This window comes from Kogia breviceps, chromosome 12 (genome assembly GCF_026419965.1).
Source record: "Kogia breviceps isolate mKogBre1 chromosome 12, mKogBre1 haplotype 1, whole genome shotgun sequence".
In the NCBI taxonomy this organism is placed as follows: domain Eukaryota; kingdom Metazoa; phylum Chordata; class Mammalia; order Artiodactyla; family Physeteridae; genus Kogia; species Kogia breviceps.
In genome coordinates this window covers 59,043,584-59,065,761 of record NC_081321.1, presented here as the reverse complement: position 1 = coordinate 59,065,761, position 22,178 = coordinate 59,043,584, and the positions used below count along the sequence as shown (strand labels likewise).

Sequence of the window (22,178 nt, the reverse complement as noted above, 5' to 3'; positions counted from 1 at the left end):
CCAAAAAACTGAGCAATCAACCAAATTCACCATCTTTACTATTTATATATGAACTGCTGGGGTTGGGGGCATTTCTGCCTTTCTTCTTGTGTCTCTGCTCTGCCTACAGGGGTATCTTCTGCCTGTGCTTCCACCACTGTCCTCTCCCTTACTAGCTGAATTCTCCAGAGCCCAACTAAGGCATAAAATGTTACAGATGAGTCAGAGCCTGAGGCAGACCCTGGATCCACTGCACAAATGGTCAGGATCACTAAAGTGAAATTAGAGACATTAATTCCCAGTTCGTGGCCAGGTGAGTCAGACTGGGTCTCCCTGCAGGTCGACTATCAGGTGAGAGGGAATTGGGAATCTGCTTTTAAGTTTCCCAACCTAAGTCTTGTGCTGCAGCATTTTAGACAAGACCATCAGGCAACTGCTCGGAAATTATTGTCTATTGAAATACAGTTCTTAGTGTCTGTGCTCCCTCTTTTGGAAGCCCTAGGAAAGAGAATACTAAACGATAAATTCCAGCACCAGAAACCCCATCCAAAACCCTTAGAGTGAAACTCCTCTGCCCAGCCCCATAGCCTCCTCTACTGCTTTGGTGTTGCCATATAGTTCTAACCATCTGAATCCACAGCCATTTAATCTTGGTCCCCAACTTGCTTTTTTTTTTGCCTTCATACTCTGCTGCCATGTAAGTGAAGACTGGGAAAAATTCCCTGAGCTTATTCTAACATGGGAACAGCCCTGACCCTCACACACAGAAAATAAGTGAGAAACAAGTCTCATGCATCCAAGTCATTTAATGATGTTAAAAGAAATTTGACAGATAGATAGATACATACATAGATACATGGATACATACATACATATATATGAATTTTTGGTGAAACATGGAGTAAGTTTTTTTTTTAAAGATGAAAACAATGAGAACTATTCAGAAAGTATGGCCTGCTCTTCAGTGAGTAAAGATTTATGTCAAACTTTATTGTTGTAAGTCTTATATTTTCTTGGCAATTTTGCTATGTATCATTAACCCTACAAGATCTGCTAAGATAAAATTTAAATAGGGCATGTTATATCACTTTATAGACATAGGCAGTACTTCATTGTTCCTAGGAGCTTGGGCTTCTAGAGATGAAAAGGACATGAATGATCATTAAATCCACTCCAAACATTTTATAGATGAAGAAACTAAGATGGAAGGATTGTCTGTGATGCATTTAGCCACTGATTAAGAACTAGTGCATTAGGCAACTAAACTTTTACTAAAGGACCCCAGCCACAGAGCCTGATCAGAATTAAGAAATAGAATGAGAAAAAGAATTTTTATTCTTTCGTTATTTGTATGAGGGCAGGGTGTATTGGGGAAGAATGGGGGGGGGGGGGAAGCATAGAATACAGACAAATGGAATGCTAGCAGGGACACCTGAAATACTACCCAAAGAAACATTCTAAGAGACAGGGAGGCCCACATAGTTATTGTTTAATAAAACCAGCTTGATATTTCAATATAAAAGCAAGAATCGGTGAAAAGTGAGTAAGCATCTCATTAGAACCACTCTTAAATTCCACTTTCAGGCCTCATCAGAATATCAAAGGAAACAGCACATTTTTTTTCATTTATGAACGATCAGATATTCTTTTACAATCATCCTTAATCTATTCTGAAAGCCTCCAAGTCTTCTCAGTGCAACTTTATCAGATATGTATCCATAGCCTGCATCTTTACGTGCATACATTCAAATATGTATCTAAATATATGAACTACTGTTGCAATTTTGTGTTACAAAAACTGAATAGCATAATGGTGCAGGTTTGAGTGGGGTTTTTTTTAAAGGCTGTTATATTTGTATAGACATCTACACAAATCACATGGGCTGATCTTTCCAAAAAAAAAGTTTTAATCCCTCAGGTACTCTCCTCTTAACAGAATCAATTTAATTTCATTTGACATTGTCCTTTCCAGAACTGCAAATTCAATGAACGCAGCAGGTCCTGATCTTGGTTTTTAACAGATGGCCTCAACAACATGACAGTAATAGCATCTGACATGCGTTGTTTCAATGATCTCTTTTACTCTTGGAAAAGTATGGAAGTGTTAGATCCCGTGTGTTCCTTCAGATTGTTATTTCTGGCACGCTCTTCTTGGCATATGTTATGATGAACCATTCATAACAAATTAAATTTTCATTAAGGTAAAAAAAAAATCTTTATAATCCATAAGCCTACAATTTGTCTTGGTTCCCAAGGTAACATATTCTGTGCAAAGGGGCCAGTTCTACAAATAATTGAGTGTGGGGCTGGCTTAGATGTATTTTTTAAGAATTAGCTGTTTTGCTAAAGGGGAGGGGGAGAGAGGGCAGATGGGAAAAGCCTAGAATCCCAGTAATGGAAAAGAAAGATATCTGCAAGATTCGTGGTCTTGCTCGCAAAGCATTTTTGCGTGGACACAAAAATCACAGGATCCCAGGACACACATCAGAAGAGGCTAAGCCACATGATACCACATGAATGGCACCACATGGGCTGGATATAAAGACCAGCTGGAGCAGGCAGAATTCCTGTACCTTTAAGGTGAGCTTTAGAGTTGACTGTAGCTGTAATTAACAGCTTCCCCTAACTGTGCTGTAGAATTTTCCTGAAGGACTCAGTGGTTTTACTCACTGGCAGGTTTAGTAAAGTGGGATTTCAGGCAGCACAGTGCTTTCAACTCAAAGTAGCTAAATCTAGTTAAAGCAGAAACATCAATGATTTTCAGTGAGCGTGCATCATAGAAATGTCTGAGCATCATAAACCACTTCTGATTGCTTCTTTCAGAAGCAAGCTGCAGCTAAACGGGGACCAGAGGAAGCGAGAAACCTAACCGAGGCCTCTCTCCTCCTGAGCTGACATTTAAATCCCATATAATTTTTTTTCCTATAATAATATATTCAAGCCTACTTAGTAAATGGTAGGCTACTTTATTTTCAATATACACTAGAAATATTGGTCACCATTTGGGAAAGAATTTGAATTTTTTTTTTTTGCGGTACGCGGGCCTCTCACTGCTGTGGCCTCTCTCGTTGCAGAGCACAGGCTCCGGACGCGCAGGCTCACCGGCCATGGCTCACGGGCCCAGCTGCTCCGCGGCATGTGGGATCTTCCTGGACCGGGGCACGAACCTGTGTCCCCTGCATCGGCAGGCAGACTCTCAACCACTGCGCCACCAGGGAGGTCCTAGAATTTGAATTTAATTCTTTACCTCGCCTCACCTTGAGCACAACCTTCACTTTGGTGATATTTCAGAAACTGCATGAGACAGAATCTCTCTTACATGAGCTTTTGCTGTAAGGCACTTCATTAGACCCTTTCTACTGAAAACTGAGTTCAGCTATTCACAGAGAGAATATACAAATGTGTAAACTGAAGTCCAAAATAGTATAAACAAACAGGTTTACTATTGAATAGCTTATTATAATAAGTATAAAATATTAAGTATGCTTATGAAATAAACACTTTATACTTTCCCAAGTAGTTTCAGATAGAAACCTAAGGAGGAAAGAAAACTGATGAGAAAAAAAAAAAAAACAAAAACGGTGAACACAGTGAGAAATAGGAGTTTGGCAAGAGTTTCCTCTGCTCATCTGCTTAACTAAAAAGAAAAGAGGTTAAAAGAACCCATTAAAAGCGGCAGTAACAAGACTGCCACTCTATTGCAGAGCAGCTGCAAAATATTTCATTAGAAAGGGAAGTTCCAAGAAACGTATGTGCCTGTGATTCAGGACTTCATAGATGCTATCAAAGAACTCACAGAAATGAGGGTTTGTGGAAGAAAGAGGAGATTCAAGCAGCTGAGGGCATCTCAATAAGTACACACTTGAGAAAGAAGCGTCTGTGATGGAAAGAGCAGCACGTTCTGGAACCAGCAGGTGGTGCAAGGCTGGGAACAGAGTCCTGAGATGAGAGTGTCCTGAAGACTGCCTGTGACACTGTAGCCTCCAGTTGCTTCCACCCCTTGGAAGAGGGCAAACTTCTTTGGACAAGGTCCAAAATGAACCCACCTTTGTCAAAGTCGGATCTAAAGTAAATAGTTCTCTAGGAAATGTTCACTGTATTCATTTGAAAACTCACATGTGGAAAATGGTATGACATAACCTCATGAGATTAATTTTGTATTAGCTATTTTCACTGACAGAGAGAATCGACCATTAGTTTAAATAGAACAATAATTCTTTCTTGAAGTAGATCTGGGTAAGAAACTCTAATTAGCCTTCTGAGATATTGAAGCCTTGGTAAAATAAATTTGATATAAAATATGTACTTCTTTCCTAAAGAACCAGTTTTCTACTAGATACAAAGAAAATCTTGGTTAATTTATAAAAGGAGATTTTGAACAGACTCCATTTTCTAACCAGAATGCAATAAAAGAAGTCAATAACAAAGCCAGAGCCACTTAGCTATTTTAAAATATTCTCCTAAACGAGTTTGGATCATAAAGGAAATAAAAATTATGATAGACCATTGAAGGAAAACCACCAAAAAATAAAAATGACAACCTTGATAGGGCCAAACAGAAATGCTATCAATTTTAAGAGAAATAATAAGTCAATAAGCATTCAGTGTAAGAAATTAGAGGAAGAACTTATCCAGAATTGAGTTCTGCTCCTACCTGGAACTTAATCCTTTCCCCTCTTCACCATCTCAGTAGATGGCACCACCATCTACCCTGCTTCAGCCCCAAATCTATGTGACATCCATGATTCCTCTTTTTTCTATTGATTGTAACTCAAATTCATCTACTCCTATTGCTACCTCCACATACCAAGGCCCATCAAACTCTCACCTGGACAAAGACCATGACCTTCTTTTACTCTTGCCCACCTAGAAGCCACTCTCCACAGTGTGGCCAGGAGGTTGTTTTGGAAATATAAATAAGACTGTATCAGTGCTATTAAAACGACTCAATGGCTTCCCATTGCACACTACTAAAATCCAAATTTCTCACCAAGATTTTACCTCAAAGACTGTAGACAGAGATCTGTAAACAGAATTTGACATACAGGTATGTTTTATTTGCCCTAAAGAGTATTTCAAAAGATTTTTAGTGTATTGCTAATGTTTGAAAAAGAGGATATTGCACATTAAAACTGGAAATTTCTGAATTTTCTTGAAAAATTGAAAAATATAGCTAAACTGGACCCATGTTTCCATATGGTGAGTAATAGCCACAGTTCCTACCACCCCACCTTGTCTCTAGACCCTAGTTTGTGTGTCAAGAGTTCATCATCAAGCAGGCACAGCCTCTTTTTCACACCATAGTCGTGAATATTTTTCTCTATGTAAGTACATTTTATCACCTGAGAAAATGAAATCTGGACAGAGAGAACCACGTGTTTCTTACCCCTGGGGCATTTTGTTTATTTATGACACCTGTTCCAAAACTGGATTGAAATGGAATGTCTATATGTTTTTTGATAATACACTAAACAGAATCTTCCAAATCTCCAGGTGTTCAGGGGAATTCAAGTATTTGGCATCACAAAGAAAAAGAAACTTCCAGGATAAAAACTCACAGGACTAATGCAAGGGTTTTAACACAATATAACAATGCAGTGACATCTCTTGACATTATATACATATTAATATGTATTCATTTCCATTTCTACATGTAGCTTCTGGGGGAGAAAATGGTCTGTGGTCTACAGATTTTAAGCTCCTGGAGGATGGGGTACATTTTATCCCTGACCCACCTAATCCATTTGTAGCATCTTTCAAAATCTCCCTAGACACAAAGCAGAAAGAAAAGGTAATAACAATACATTGTCTTTAGATAGGTTTTCTGTGAAATAGTTGGAAGAACCTTACAACAAAAATTACATGTATTCTTGTGTCTCCATAAGGTAGGTAGACAAAAAGCTTTTATCTGCAATTCAGACAGGATGAATAAAGGTGTTAAGTGACTGGTCCATGCTATGTTTCTGGCTAAATTTCAGGTAACTCTCTGTAATTATTTGGCTTTTCAGATGGCTTTGGAAATTTCTCCTCTATCCCAGCAGAGCTCTTCCATTGCCTTCCCCACTCCTACCGCAGGGCTAATAGGTCTGTGATTGTCGCAGGCTGCAAGGCTGTCATTAGCCTCCCCCAGTCCATCACCTCACTTCTCATCCAAAAAGAGCTTCAGAATAGTTGGCTAGAGTTTCTTACTTGATTTTTTCCTTTTTTTTTTTTTTTTTGGCTTTACATGCTCTGACCTAAGGCTGAACATGTAAAATTCAACTGGTACCCAAAGATACAGTATGATACATTCAAGCATCCCTCTGTATTTGAGGCGTTTGAGGCCATTTGGGGCACCAATCAGATTTTCAACAACCCTCAAATACAGGAAACCAGTGCTTCCCATTTAAATTATCAGTCAACCCATGTTTTCAGCTCAAGTGAGATAGGAGAGGTATTGAAATTTTAATTCACTCCTTTTCAGTCAATCCATGTAAACAAAATTACAGTCATTTCTATCATGTTGGAAATAGAATAACCCTACAAGTCAAGAGGGCTGAATTTTGGACCCCACTCTGCCATAACTTGCTAGTTGACAAAGTGGAAATAGCACTAACGGTGCTGTCTGACACAGAGGACGTTACTTAACTTCTCTGACCCAGATGTAAAATTTTAAAAATACGATTATTTCACATGGTGGTTACGAGGATCAGATGGATTTGCTTATCAAAAAGAATTAATGGGTGGTATTCAATAATATTAGTCTCCTTTCCTATGAAATGAGGGAGTTGAATTTAGTGAGCTGTCAGTTCTCCTCCAGTTCTAATACTTTATGTTTCTATTATTTTTTTTCCTGGGTACTATACATTGTGTATCAGCCAAGTTCCCTCTCCTAAGTCTCCAAGCTGCCCAGCCTCTCACCTGTAGACTCAAAATAGCTCCAGGCTCTGACACTCATGACCAAACCTCCACATTGAACCCTATTTTCAAGAACTGAATTGCCTCCAGATTTCCTGCCTTGTACCATATTCCTCTGGGAATTTAATCGCACCTCTTCCCTCCCATTCCTCTCAGGACACAGAAGCCACCCCTGAGCGCTATTACCATGGCCTGGTCAGTACTACCTGCTGTAAAGTCCTCCCTGCATCGACCACCTGCCGGCTTGGACACTCACTGCCTGCCTGCTGCCAGTTTGACAGCCCTAAGCCACCAGCCAGGACATCTGTCCTCAGACCACTGCCAGGCCTCCCAGATACCAGCTAAGCCCCTGCTGGCCTGCCTCACAGTGCTCACTGTGTGAAAGCCAACCCTATTCTCTCCTGCCCAGCTGAGCTGGCCCACCTGTGGGTCCTGCACCCTCAGCCAAAACCTGACCTAACATGGACGTGGACACTGATGGTAACACAAGGACAAAATATTACTTATTATTTCTGAAACGAGTGCATGTTCTTTACACATTTGACATGAAGCGTCTTAAGATCTATATTTAGTCTATTTTGCAACTCCCTTTTTATGATCTAATTTATTCATTAATCTGTATTTTTATGGAGGTAAAGCATATATTCAGAAAAGTGTACGAAACATAATTGCATAGCTCAATGTCTCATCACAAAGCAAACATATCCATGTAACCAGTTACCAGGTGAAGAAATAAAACACCAGCAGCCCAGAAGTTTCCCTCAGGCCCCTTTCCAATCACTATTCTCCACTCCTCAACCAAGACAACTACTATCCCGACTTCTAAACCCACAGTTCCGGTTTGCCTGTTTTTGAATGTTATGTAAGTGGAACAAGACATTAGATACTCTCTTTAGTCTCCCTCCTTTTACTCTATATTTGTAAGATTAATCTATGTTTATTTGTGTGGTTGTAGTTCATTCATTTTTATTATTATAAAAAATTCCATTGTATGAACCTACCATAATTTATACATATGTTTCACTCATGATGGTTATTTGGGTTTTTTCTTGGTTTGGGCTATAACTAATATTACTGCTTCGACTATCCTTAGGCATGTCATTTAGAGCACATGTGCTTATGTTGCTGTTGGGAGAATACTAATTGAGTTATAGGGTACACATGTCTTCAACTTTAGGACACAAATACCAAATTGTTTCCCAAAGTGGCTGAACTAACTTATATGCCTACCAGCAGGGTATGAAGATGCCTGTTGCATCATCACTAACCCTTGGTATTTTTTAAGTGTTTTGAATTTTAATATTCTGATATGACAGTACTATTATCTCATGGTCTAATATTCATGAACAAAAATTATTTATTTTAATGTAGTCTAATTTATTATATTTCCCTTTTTAATTGCTCATTTGCTGTCCTCTTTAAGACATCTTTCCTCATTTCAACGTTATAAAGATAGTCTCCTATAATATACTCAATAACTGCACTGTGAATTACTGTAGCCACTAACTACATGTGACTATTTAAATTTAAATTTCTATCAACTAAAACTTTTAAGGAATAAAGATTCAGTTTCTCATTCACACTAGCAACATTTCAAGGGCTCAATAGGCACACAGGTCTAGTGGCCACTGTAAAGGCCAGCACGGTTATAGAATATTTCTGTCATCACAGAAAGTTCTACTGAATAGTCCTCTTCTAGAAGCTTTATTATTTATTGTTTTACTTTTTCATATTTATGCCTATAACTCATCTGGGATGATTTCTGTGGGATCTAGGATATTGTTTTCCATATGGATAAACAATTGACTCAGCACATTAATTGAGAAGATTTTTCTTTCCCTGCTACACTATAATGAAATCATTGTCACAAATAAAAATATGTGTGTGTGTGTGTGTGTGTGTGTATATATATATATATATATACACACAGAGACATATATGCAATCTGTATACATACATATATTTTTATTTATGACACTATGGAATAAAATGAGTCATCCTATCTTGTTCTTCAAAGGAATCTTAGCTAATTTTGGTCCTCAGCATTTCCATTTAAATTTTAAAATCAGCTTGACACTTTCTACTAAAAAATTATTTGAATTTTAATTGACATTTCATTGAACCTAAAAATCAATTTGGAAAGAGTTTTCATATTTATTATATTGAATCTTCTAATCCATGAATATGGCACATCCATTGAAATATTTAGGCCTTCTTTAATTTCTCTCAGTAATATTTTATATTTTTCTGTGAAGGGTTTTACACATCTATTAGATTTACTCTAGGGTCCTTAATACTATTTTGATGCTACTGGATTATCCTATAATCTTTTACTGTTATACAGAAACATTGCCAATTTGAAAAATTTTGATGATGTTCCTAGCAACCTAGCTAAATTTATTTTTTTAATTCTACACATATGATCATATGCAAATAATTCTTATATCTTTTATTGCTTTTTCATGACTTATTGACTTGGTTAAAGCTATAGGGCATGAATCTGTTGGGGGTCTCCAAGGATACCTGCAGGTTTTATGACTTCCTAGAAGGACTCACAGGATTCAGTATTTAGTTATACAAGCAAAAGGATATAAAGCAAATTCAACAAAGGGAAAAAGCACAAGACGTGAAGAATGGACTAAACCAGGAACAAGTTTCAAGAGTCCTCTCCTGGTTGAGTCAAACAGGACATGCTTAATTCCTCCAGCATTTCATTGTGACAACACAGAAGAAGTGTCATCCACCAGGGAAGCTCATTAGAGCCTCAGTGCCCAGGGTTTTTATCCCAGACTGGTCCCATAGGTACTCTGCCTAGCACATACTAAAATTCCAGATTTCCAGACTAACCATGTTGTTTGTACAAACAGTTTAGGTCCACCATTCACTCTTGTCAGGCGGGGAATGGTGGGACTACTCCTGAAATCCAAGTTTCCAGTTGCTAGCCAAACACCAACCTTGTAAGCAGGCCTTTCTAAGGATAGCATCTCAGGCCTGCTAATGTTAACTATTTTGTACAATGATTGAGAGTGACCAATAATAACTCTATTTTTGTAATATGCTTCTCAGGGGGTTTTTTTGGTTTTTTGTTTGTTTGTTTTTTTGTTTTTTTGCATTACGTGGGCCTCTCACTGTTGTGGCCTCTCCCGTTGCGGAGCACAGGCTCTGGACGTGCAGGCTCAGCGGCCATGGCTCACGGGCCCAGCCGCTTCGTGGCATGTGGGATCTTCCCGGACCGGGGCACGAACCCGTGTCCCCTGCATCGGCAGGCGGGCTCTCAACCACTGCGCCACCAGGGAAGCCCCTTCTCAGGGTTTTTAATTGTTTTGCAAATTTCATTAAAAAGATGGAAAGTATTCTCTCCTTTTCCTTAATCCGAAAGAGTTTGTGTAAGATTGACATTATTTCTTATTATTTTCTGGAATAAACTAGTGAAGTCACCTGAGCTGGAGTTTAATCTGTGGGAAAGTTTTTAATTATGGATTCAATTAATTTAATAGTTTTGGGACTATTCAAATTTTATATTTCTTTTTATGTTGATGTTAATCAGATTTGTTCTAGGATTTGGGGCATTATCATCATCATCCCATTTATAGATGAATAAAATGAGTCAAATAATTTGCCCAACATTGCATGGCTAGTAAGTAGTGTCACTGGGATTTCAGTCTATAAATCCTATGTCCAGAGGACATGTACAAAACCATTATATAAACCTCTTAAAAGCATGTTTTACATAGTAGAACTTCATTTTTTAAAAAAACTCATAAACTCTAAGTTTAAATAATCAGAATTTCCTAGGGACTGGTGTTCTCTAGATACAAGTCTGATGTGTTTGACCACACATTATGACATCATTTTAGGTTACTGAGAAATATTCTAAAACCAGTACATTCCTAACTTAGCAGAGAGTTTGAGATATTGTGTCAAAAATACGTATTACAGGGCTCTATCACTGAACTATTAAATCAAAATCTCTGTAGGCAGAATCCAGGAATCTGTGATTTTGAAAATTCTCCCAGTTATTGTATATGCAGCCAGACTTGTAAAGCACTGCTTCAGAGCTAATGAACCTAGAAGTCATGACTGCTTAGTTCATTTGCTCAGAGTATTAGCTAAAATAAACCTTGTTCCTGGTTCACAACCTTAGACAATGCCTCTACCCCTGGCCAGTGTGTCTCCCCAGATGCTTGCTGCTCCCCACATACAAAACCAAGTAAGGCTAGAGAGCACTCCATCCAAACTCATGGCCCATAAAGGTCTGTGTCTCTTCCTAGTCTTATAAGAGCACCAGCCCAGAAGGGCACCAAAATCACAATTAACTGCTGAACAATCATTGACAGGAAGACACTGGAACTTATGAGATGGTAGGAGGGGTGTAGTCACAATAAAATCAAATCCCATAACCACTGGGTGGGTGACTCACAAACTAGAAAACAATTACACCACAGAAGTCCACCCACTGGAGTGAAGGTTCTGAGCCCCATGTCAGGCTTCCCAACCTGGAGGTCCGGCAATGGGAGGAGGAATTCCAAGAGAATCAGACTTTGAAGGCTAGTGGGATTTGATTGCAGGACTTTGGCATGACTGGGGAAAACAGAGACTCCACTCTTGGAGGACACACAAAGAGTAGTGTGTGCATTGGGACCCAGGGGAAGGAGAAGTGACCCCATAGGAGACGCAACCAGACCTACCTGCTAGTGTTGAAGGGTCTCCTGCAGAGGCAGGATGTGGCTGGGTCTCACCTTGAGGATAAGGACACCGGCAACAGAAGTTCTGGGAAGTACTCGTTGCATGAACCTTCCTGGAGTCTGCCATTAGCCCCACCAAAGAACCTGTAGGCTACAGTGCTGGGTTGCCTCAGGCCAAACAACCAACAGGGAGAGAACTCAGCCCCACCCATCAGCAGACAAGCAGATTAAAGTCTTACTGAACTCTGCCCACCAGAGCGACACCCAGCTCTACCCACCACCAGTCCCTCCCATCAGGAAGCTTGCACAGGCCTCTTAGATAGCCTCATCCAGCAGAGGGAACAAGCAGAAGCAAGAAGAACTACAATCCTGCAGCCTGTGGAACAAAAACCACATTCACAGAAAGACAGACAAAATGAAAAGGCAAAGGACTATGTACCAGATGAAGGAACAATATTAAACCCCAGAAAAATAACTAAATGAAGTGGCGATAGGCAACCTTCCAGAAAAAATATTCAGAATAATGATAGTGGACCTCAGGAAAAGAATGGAGGCAAAGATCGAGAAGATGCAAGAAATGTGTAACAAAGACCTAGAAAAATTAAAGAACAAACAAACAGAGATGAACAATGCAATAACTGGAATGAAAAATACACTAGAAGGAATCAAAAGCAGAATAATTGAGGCAGAGGGACAGATATGTGGCCTGGAAGACATAATGATCAAGGGATCAATCCAAAAAAATATATAACAATTACAAATATATATGCACCCAACATAGGAGAACCTCAATACATAAGGCAAATGCTAACAGCTATAAAAAAGGAAATCAACAGTAACACAGTAATAGTGGGGGACTTTAACACCTCACTAACACCAATGGACAGATCATCCAGACAGAAAATTAATAAGGAAACATAAGCTTTAAATGACACAAAAGTCCAGATAGATTTAAGTGATACTTATAGGACATTCCATCCGAAAACAGCAGATTACACTTTCTTCTCAAGTGCACACGGAACATTCCCCAGGATAGACCACATCTTGGCTCACAAATCAAGCCTCGGTAAATTTAAGAAAATTGAAATCATATCAGGCATCTTTTCCGACCACAACCCTATGAGATTAGAAATCAATTACAGGGAGAAAAACATAAAAAACACAAACACATGGAGACTAAACAATATATTACTAAATAACCAAGAGATCACTGAAGAAAACAAAGAGGAAATCAAAAAATACCTACAAACAAATGACAATGGAAACACGACGATCGAAAATCTATAGGATGCAGCAAAAGCAGTTCTAAGAGAAAAGTTTCCAGTAATACAGTCCTACCTCAAGAAACAAGAAAAATCTCAAATAAACAATCTAGCCTTACACCTAAAGGAACTAGAGAAAGAAGAACAAACAAAACCAAAGTTAGTAGAAGGAAAGAAATCATAAAGATCAGAGCAGAAATAAATGAAATAGAAACAAAGAAAACAATAGCAAGGATCAATAAAACTAAAAGCTGGTTCTTTGAGAAGATAAACAATATTGATAGACCATTAGCCAGACTCATCAAGAAGAAGAGGGAGAGGACTCAAATCAATAAAATTAGAAATAGAAAAGGAGAAGTTACAATAGACACTGCAGAAATACAAAGCATCATAAGAGACTACTACAAGCAACTCTATGCCAATAAAATGGACAACCTGGAAGAAATGGACAAATTCTTAGAAAGGTACAACCTTCCAAGACTGAACCAGGAAGAAATAGAAAATATGAACAGACCAATCACAAGTAATGAAATTGAAACTGTGATTAAAAATCTTCCAACAAACAAAACTCCAGGACCAGATGGCTTCACAGATGAATTCTATCAAACATTTAGAGAAGAACTAACACCCATCCTTCCCAAACTCTTCCAAAAAATTGCAGAGGAAGGAACACTCCCAAACTCATTCTACAAGGCCACCACCACCCTGATACCAAAATCAGACAAAGAAAATTACAGACCAATATCACTGATGAATATAGATGCAAAAATCCTCAACAAAATACTAGCAAACAAAATCCAACAACACATTAAAAGGATCATACACCATGATTAAGTGGGATTTTTCCCAAGGATGCAAGGATTCTTCAATATACACCAATCAATGTGATACACCATATTAACAAACTGAAGAAGAAAAACCATATGATCATCTCAATAGATGCAGAAAAAGCTTTTGACAAAATTCAACACCAATTCATGATAAAAACTCTCCAGAAAGTGGCCACAGAGGGAACCTATCTCAACATAATAAAGGCCATATATGACAAACCCACAGCAAACGTCCTCCTCAATGGTGAAAAACTGAAAGCATTTCCTCTAAGATCAGGAACAAGACAAGAATGTCCACTCTCACCACTATTATTCAACATAGTTTTGGAAGTCCTGGTGACAGCAATTAGAGAAGAAAAAGAAATAAAAGGAATACAAATTGGAAAAGAAGAAGTAAAACTGTCACTGTTTGCAGATGACATGATACTATACATAGAGAATCCTAAAGATGCCACTAAAAAACTACTAGAGCTAATCAATGAATTTGGTAAAGTTGCAGGATACAAAATTAATTCACAGAAATCTCTTACCTTCCTATATACTAACAACGAAAAGATCAGGAGAAATTAAGGCAACAATCCCATTCACCACTGCAACAAAAAGAATAAAATACCTATGAATAAACCTACCTAAGGAGAAAAAAGACCTGTATGCAGAAAATTATAAGACACTGATGATAGAAATCAAAGATAACACAAACAGATGGAGAGATATACCATGTTCTTGGATTGGAAGAATCAATATTGTGAAAATGACTATACTACCCAAAGCAATCTACAGATTCAGTGCAATCCCTGTCAAATTACCAATGGCATTTTTTCACAGAACTAGAACAAAAAAATCTTAAAATTTGTATGGAGACACAAAAGACCCCTAATAGCCAAAGCAATGTTGACAGAAAAAAAACAGAGCTGGAGGAATCAGACTCCCTGACTTCAGACTATACTACAAAGCTACAGTAATCAAGACAATATGGTACTGGCACAAAAACAGAAATATAGATTAATGGAACAGGATAGAAAGGCCAGAGATAAACCCATGCACCTATGGTCAACTAATCTATGACAAAGGAGGCAAGAATATACAATGGAAAAAAGACAATCTCTTCAATAAGTGGTGCTGGGAAAACTGGACAGCTACATGTAAAAGAATGAAATTAGAACATTCACTAACACCATACACAAAAATAAACTCAAATGAGTTAGAGACCTAAATGTAAGACCAGACACTATCAAACTCTTAGAGGAAAACATAGGCAGAACACTCTTTGGCATAAATCACAGCAAGATCTTTCTTGATCCACCTCCTACAGTAATGGAAATAAAAACAAAAATAAACAAATGGGACCTAATGAAACTTAAAAGCTTTTGCACAGCAAAGGAAACTATAAACAAGACAAAAAGACAACCCTCAGAATGGGAGAAAATATTTGCAAATGAATCAATGGACAAAGGATTAATCTCCAACATATATAAACAGCTCATGCAGCTCAATATCAAAAAAAAAAAAAAAAAACAAGCCAATCAGAAAATGGGCAGAAGACATAAATAGACATTTCTCCAAAGAAGACGTACAGATGGCCAAGAGGCACATGAAAATCTTCTCAAAATCACTAATTATTAGAGAAATGCAAATCAAAACCACAATGAGATATCACCTCACACCACCTAGAATGGGCATCATGAGAAAATCTACAAACAACTGCTGGAGAGGGTGTGGAGAAAAGGGAACCCTCTTGCACTGTTGGTGGGAATGTAAATTGATAAAGCCACTATGGAGTACAGTATGGATGTTCCTTAAAAAACAAAAAATAAATTACCATACGAACCAGCAATCCCACTACTGGGCATATATCCAGAGAAAACCATAATTCAAAAGGACACATGCACCTCAATGTTCACTGCAGCACTGTTTACAGTAGTCAGGTCATGGAAGCAACCTAAATGCCCATTGACAGACAAATGGACAAAGAAGATGAGGTACATATATACAATGGAATATTACTCAGCCAGAAAAAGGAACGAAATTGGGTCATTGGTAGAGACATGCATGGACCTAGAGACTGTCATACAGAGTGAAGTACATCAGAAAGAGAAAAACAAATATCGTTTATTAACATATATATGTGGAATCTAGAAAAATGGTACAGATGAACTGGTTTGCAAAACAGAAATAGAGACACAGATGTAGAGAACAAACATATGGATTACATGGGGGAAAGCCGGGGGGCATGGGGAGGAGGTGGTGGTGGGATGAATTGAGAGATTGGGATTGACATATATACACTAATGTATAAAATAGATAACTAGTAAGAACCTGCTGTATAAAAATAAATAAATAAAACAAAATTCAAATCAAAAAAAAAAGAAAAGAGCACCAGCCCACTGGATAAGGGCCCTACACTTATGACCTCATTTAACATCAGTTACCTCCTAAAGGCCCTATCTCAAATACAGTCACAATGCGGGGTTAGCACTTCAACTTATGAATGGGGGGGGCACAATTCAGTCCAAAGCAGCTGTACTAAAAACAACATCAATTACACAAAAATAACAATGGTCAACCTTTACTTTGTGGTTATATATGCCAGTGCCAAGTGCTTTATTTGCACTATTCTTGTAATCCTCTGGTATCCTATCTGGTAACTACCATTACGGTCCACTTTTTACATGTAAGAAAAAGATCCCCCAAAAGATTAAATAATAAAAATCAGAACATGACTTTCTCCTGATCAAAATTTTCCAGTGACTTCCTATTATTCTTAAAATTGCATCCAAACTCGTCCATGGTGTACATGGCCTTCCCCAATAGTTCTCTCTAGAATATTCTTCTCACAGATCCCTGCATGTTTGGCAGTTTAGTGAATCAAGTCTTAAGTGAAATACATCTTCTCAGACTTTGCAACTCTATCTAGTGCTATCCCTCCCAATTACCTGCCAACACAATGGCCTGTTTCTATTTTCTTTATAACATCATTTCAAAGTATTTTATTTTATTATTTTCTGTTTATTTTGTTATATTTTTGTTTGTTTCACATGTCTTACTAAAATGTAAGCATTATATGGATAAAAGCCTTGTCTTTCTTCTTCGCCTCTTTATCCCCAATACCTCAAACCTGGCATAGAATGGCAACAAATTACACTGAATAAATGCACAAGTAGATGAATGCAGGAATGAACGAATGACTTGTCCATGATCACACAATTAAATAAATGATAGAACCTGAATTCTAAACTAGTCATTCTCATTTCAAACTCTACAAAGTAATGTCGAAAAGAATTTATTCCAAAATTATACATCAAACTTAAAAACAAGGAATAGATTAATTCCTAGAAGAATTTGATTGAATAATAATTATAACCACCATTTATTAAAGGCCTACCCTGTGCCATGTACTCTGCTAAGGGTTTTTCGTGCACTGTATATTTAACCTTCAAAAACATCATATAGCATCACTGTTATTATCCTCCTTTTGCACTGAGGAAATTGAGGCTCACAGAGGTTGAGTAATTTACCCAAGTCACATCTAACAGGTGACTGAGATCAGACAGAACCCAGGTCTGAATGTCTTTAGAATTTAAACTATTACACTCCATACCATAAAATTTGAGTAGTTTTCAAATAATGTGTCAAATTGTATATATTTCCTGATCTAAATATGCACTTACTTGATACTTTAAAAATAAATTTAGAACAATTTGTGTCAAAAAATGATATGTAAATTTTATCATCACTCCTGACACTGTCCTTGTCTTCAATTCTTTCCCTCACTAAAGAAACAAGATGCTACTTGATGGTGAAATTTTCCCAGCACTAAAATCTAATATGTTATGTAGAAGCTCAGTTCCACTAGATAGAAATTATAGATGGAAGATGTCCAGAGCTAATTCATTGCCTTTTAAATGAAATAGTAAGAATGTCTTTGAAGGGACATTTATACCACCTAATAAGTAATCTCCCCAAGTGCAGTGTGTTAGCGATTATTAACCAGCACAGACTGCTGAGGCTAGTGAATAATGCTAATCTGAATCCATCTGCAGAAACTCCTTCCACTTGGGATTTTTTTTTTCCTGGTTTTCTCTTGAGATGACTATTTACAAACTAAAGTAGAAATTAGAGACTTACAAAGAGTTATCAGACATCTATATTTAAACATCTATGGATGCGGAATGCTGACCTAAACATGGGAATAACAGATCACAAAGATAGTCTTTTGACTGTGTCTTTTCCAAAAGCCTGTGTGTAGCAGACCTGGAAAACCAACTTTCAACAGAAGCAGATGAGTTATGATCTGTTAGATTAAAGAATCCTACAGGGGAAAGGAAACATTAAAAACATCCACAACTAAAACATCCTAAGCAACTCCGAAATGATGGTAAGAAATTAAGTTCATATAAATTGCTAAACTGGATAATATTCTGAAGCAAGTGAATAAAGCAGAGAGTAATTACTGCCACTAAAACAAGGTTAGGGGTGGAGTGTAGAGTTTGAGAGCTTCCCACCGACAGCCTAAACTAGCATACCACTGTAGAGCCAGCACACAAATCTAATGTACTGGATTTCAAGAACATCAGAACATCAAGTAGTACCACCAATATGGATTTTTCTTCACACAGTTAAATTTTTCCAAACAAAAACTTATGTTTACCACTCTGTCCAGAGCTTTCACTTTTCTCCTTCAAACAGCTGGTGATCCAAGGATGAAATTCAATAATGCAAAAGTCCTTCAGGTTCTCCTGAAGAAATCTACAGCCTAGATCCAAATACCTCCTTATTATGTACAAGCAAAGTAAAAACTCCACCCTTATTGAGGACAAGAGAAAGATTATGGAAAAGTTTTCCCAATCTCACACTTCATTTGTACTTGTTGAGTGACTTCCGAGATGGACAAACTGGCTTCCCAGCTTCTGGTCCTTTCCCCATAGCTCTCCATCATGCCTGTCACTGTTAAAGAAGATTATTCCTCCTTAAACTCAAATATAAGCATATCTCTTGCCTGCCCCAAACCTCTGATGATGCTTATTTGCTACAGAATAAAGCTCAAATTCTCCAGCTTGGCCCTTCAGACCCTCTCCAATTTGGCAATTTCCTACCTCTTCAAACATGTGTCCAGGACACCCAGTCCCACACTTACACTCAGTTCCCTAAATGGACTCTTGAGCTACACATAACTAGGCCAGCATTTCTCAAACCCTGTGCTACGATGGGCTTCCCAGAAACAGTTCAGGAAATGACACCCTGGCCTTGGCCCAGGCAGTTTCCTCTGCCTGAAATGCCCTCTTTGTCCACATCTCTAAAGTTCCAGTCTTCTGGGAAGGGCCACATCAAAGTCCATCTCTGCCAAGAAAACAAGTGATTGTCTCTTCGCCAACTCTTCCAGAGATTATGGAAGCTCTCCTTTGTTACTTTATAAATAAACATCAATACCATGTGTTATGGTTTGCAAAAAAACTTTTGCAAATATTACCTCTGAATTTTTACAAAAGCCCTGTGATTTCAGTACTATTTTCTTGGGGAAAGAGGAAGAGATCTTCAGACTCTCAGACAAGTTATTTCTATCTGAACCTCATTTTTATCTGTAAAATAGGAAGGATAATCACATAAGTAAGGAATCATTGAGAATATTGTTACGATTCTTAAAACAAAGTACTTATTCCCAAGGACCTTACACAGTTCTCACACAGGGAACACAAACTGATGAACTATAAACAAAATCTGACTGGCATATATTGAGTTTGGCCTGCATGGTACTTTTTTAGTTGAGCCAACATTTAAAGATTAGGAGTTCACATAAAATCCAGATCAGCTATCCAGCTTACATTACTCTCCTGAAAAGAAGAAAAAGAGGAGGAGGAGGAGGAGGATGAAGAGGAGGAGACTGAACAGTAATGCCCTGGAGTTGAGAAGCTGGTATCTCCTCTGAGGAAGGAATTCATCTCCACCAGTCCCCACCAGTCCCTTTTGTCTCCTTGACACTGAAGCCAAGCATTAGTCCCCCTATGATGATGTAGTTTATCATCATACACTGTTGTCTTTCTCATAGGAGAGAAATATATCTCGAGGATAATCCAAGAGTAACTCATGTTTCAGGAAAACCATGAAACAGCACAAACTCTGTGGAAGTAAAAACTATTTGTAAACATTTGCTAGTCAAACAAGTGAATCCGTCTTACACCTGGTGCTATGGTCTGAATGTCCGTGTCCCCACCAAAATGCATCTGTTGAAATCCTAACCCCCAAGGGGGATAATATTAGGAGCTGGGACTTTGGGGAGGTGGTTAGCTCATGAAGGTGTATCCCTCATGAATGGGAGTAGTGCCCCAGAGAGCTTGCTTGCTCCTTGAACCATGTGAGGTTGCAGTGAGAATATGGCTGTCAATGAGAAGCTGGGTCTCATCAGACATCGAATTTGCTGGTTCCCTCCCTGATCTTGGGCTTCCCAGCCTTCAGAACTATGAGAAAGAAATGTTTGTTGTTTATAAGCCACTTGGTCTATGGTATTTTGTCATTGCATCTCAAAGAGACTAAGACACCTGGGCTGCTTCACTCATTTACATCACCATCCCGGTCTCTGGAGTCCTTTGGATTTGCAACCCCAGATCTAGACTGTGAACTCCATGGTGAGAGAGAGAGAACCAACATCTTGCTGTTGTTATCGTTACTTACCGCCATATCTTCCATGCATAGAACAATGCCTGGCACAAAGTAGATCCTCAATAAGTGTTGAATAAACACAATCTAACAGTAAAAGAGATGGCTATTTAAAAATGATAACTGCAATTACGCAGTGACAAGTACTACAGAAGAAGTATATACTGGATACAATGGAAACACAGCGGACTTTGCCTCTTCATCCAGTGAGGAAAAGGAGTCTGTGTCTCCTTGCCCACCCTCCACACCACTTCCCACCTTAAATGTTAGCGTCCATAGCAGGGTCAGAAACACCTTCTGCAAAGGGCCAGACAGTAAATATTTTAGGCTTTTTGAACCATTCTGTCTCTATCACAACTATTCTAACCTGCTGCTGTAGCACAAAAGCTGCCATAGCCAATACAGAAAAGAATGACTATGGCTGTGTCCCAATAAAACTTTATTTATAGGCAGTGACCTAAATTTGGCCCAAGGGACAGAAATTACTTTTATCATCTTTGTTGTTTGTTGAATTGAAATATTTGGACTCTGTTGATACATATTTTTTATTTACTTGAAGCAATGTAAGTGCTTCAAGTGCTTCAATGTAAGTGTATTGCCAGGTGGTCTGACAATAACCACCTCCAGAAAAATGCTGCTGCAGAAATAGTAACAGCATTTTTTCTGTGTGGCTTCCTAATGGAAATAAAAATCTTTGGACTTTCACAATTAAAGTCCTGACCTCAGTACAAATGCTTGGTCTTCAAAAGATCCAAGGGAGTATCAACTTAGAAACCTAACTACTTGTGCTGGTATAAAGAAAATTGGTCTTATTACCTTATTTTCTCTGATGAGAACTCGAGGAATGGTATTTACTGAGATTATATTGGTTCCCTAAATTATAGTTTAGATACCTGGGCTAGAAAAAAAAGGATGTCGAATTATATACCTGCGACATTCTCTTAATGAGAAAAAAAAAGCAGTTCTTCAGATGAAAGGAAACATCTCCATGTTGAAATTAACAACCTCTTTAGTCCTGATTGTCCCCAATGGAGCTGGAAAATAACTATTCTAGAATAGAAAATTAAGGAAAGTACAGAGAAAGGAGAGAGAGAACATGGAGAGCTAGAAAGAGTAAATAATGAGGAAGAGAATAGGCTAGGAAGGGTGGAAATAGTAAGGAAAAAAAAAAGAGACCAACGAAACTGCTGTGGGAAGTGGCAGTTTGTCAGGGATTCCTCGGAGGTCACGTAACTATGCCAAGGTCACGGACAACCAAAGTTCACAGTTTTGTTCTGTTTGATCTGGTACGTAGTACTTTACAGAAGTTAAGGTAATTGGCTGATCTCAATTCTACGCGTTGGCTTGCAAATTGTTCGCCTTCCCCACTCCCACGCCGAATCCCAGCCCCCCACCACACACACGGAGGGCAAGGAGAGAGGAGAAAAGAGGCAGCCCACTCCGGATTGGTAAGTGGCAGGTTTTCTAAGCAAGACAACTTACTTATAAGGTTTAATAAACAAGAGAACTTACGAGGCTTGTCTTGGGCGGAGGCAAGATGAGTAGAACGCCACACTTGGCCACCAGACTCTTAAAAGGTCATATAGGGGTTCAGTCCTATATTCACTTCAGATGGTCTCAACACCACCTTACTCTCTCAAGGCTACATCCTTGAAACAGCCCGAGCTGTGGAATGGTGGGCGGAATGTAAAATTCCAAGGAGAGGGGGAGGAGGAGGGGGAGGGGGAGGAGCCTCCAATTGCCCGGGGCCAGATCACGGGTCAGACTGCAGTCATCACCTCTGGATGACCTTCTCCGATATTATGAAACAAACGTCTATTTTAAAACTCTGGTCAAATATAATTGCTTCCCTGGAACCTGCACTGGTATACATT

General features: G+C 38.5%; 1 long non-coding RNA gene across 1 annotated transcript in view; it reads right to left on the bottom strand.

Moving 5' to 3' along the window:
• LOC136792276 (uncharacterized) overlaps window positions 1-21,978 on the bottom strand; it is a 210,666-nt gene extending 188,688 nt beyond the window's left edge. Inside the window, exon 1 of the long non-coding RNA XR_010835840.1 lies at window positions 21,817-21,978. This is a non-coding gene — a long non-coding RNA (uncharacterized lncRNA). The remainder of the gene's footprint in view (window positions 1-21,816) is intronic.
• Window positions 21,979-22,178: the final 200 nt, after the last annotated feature.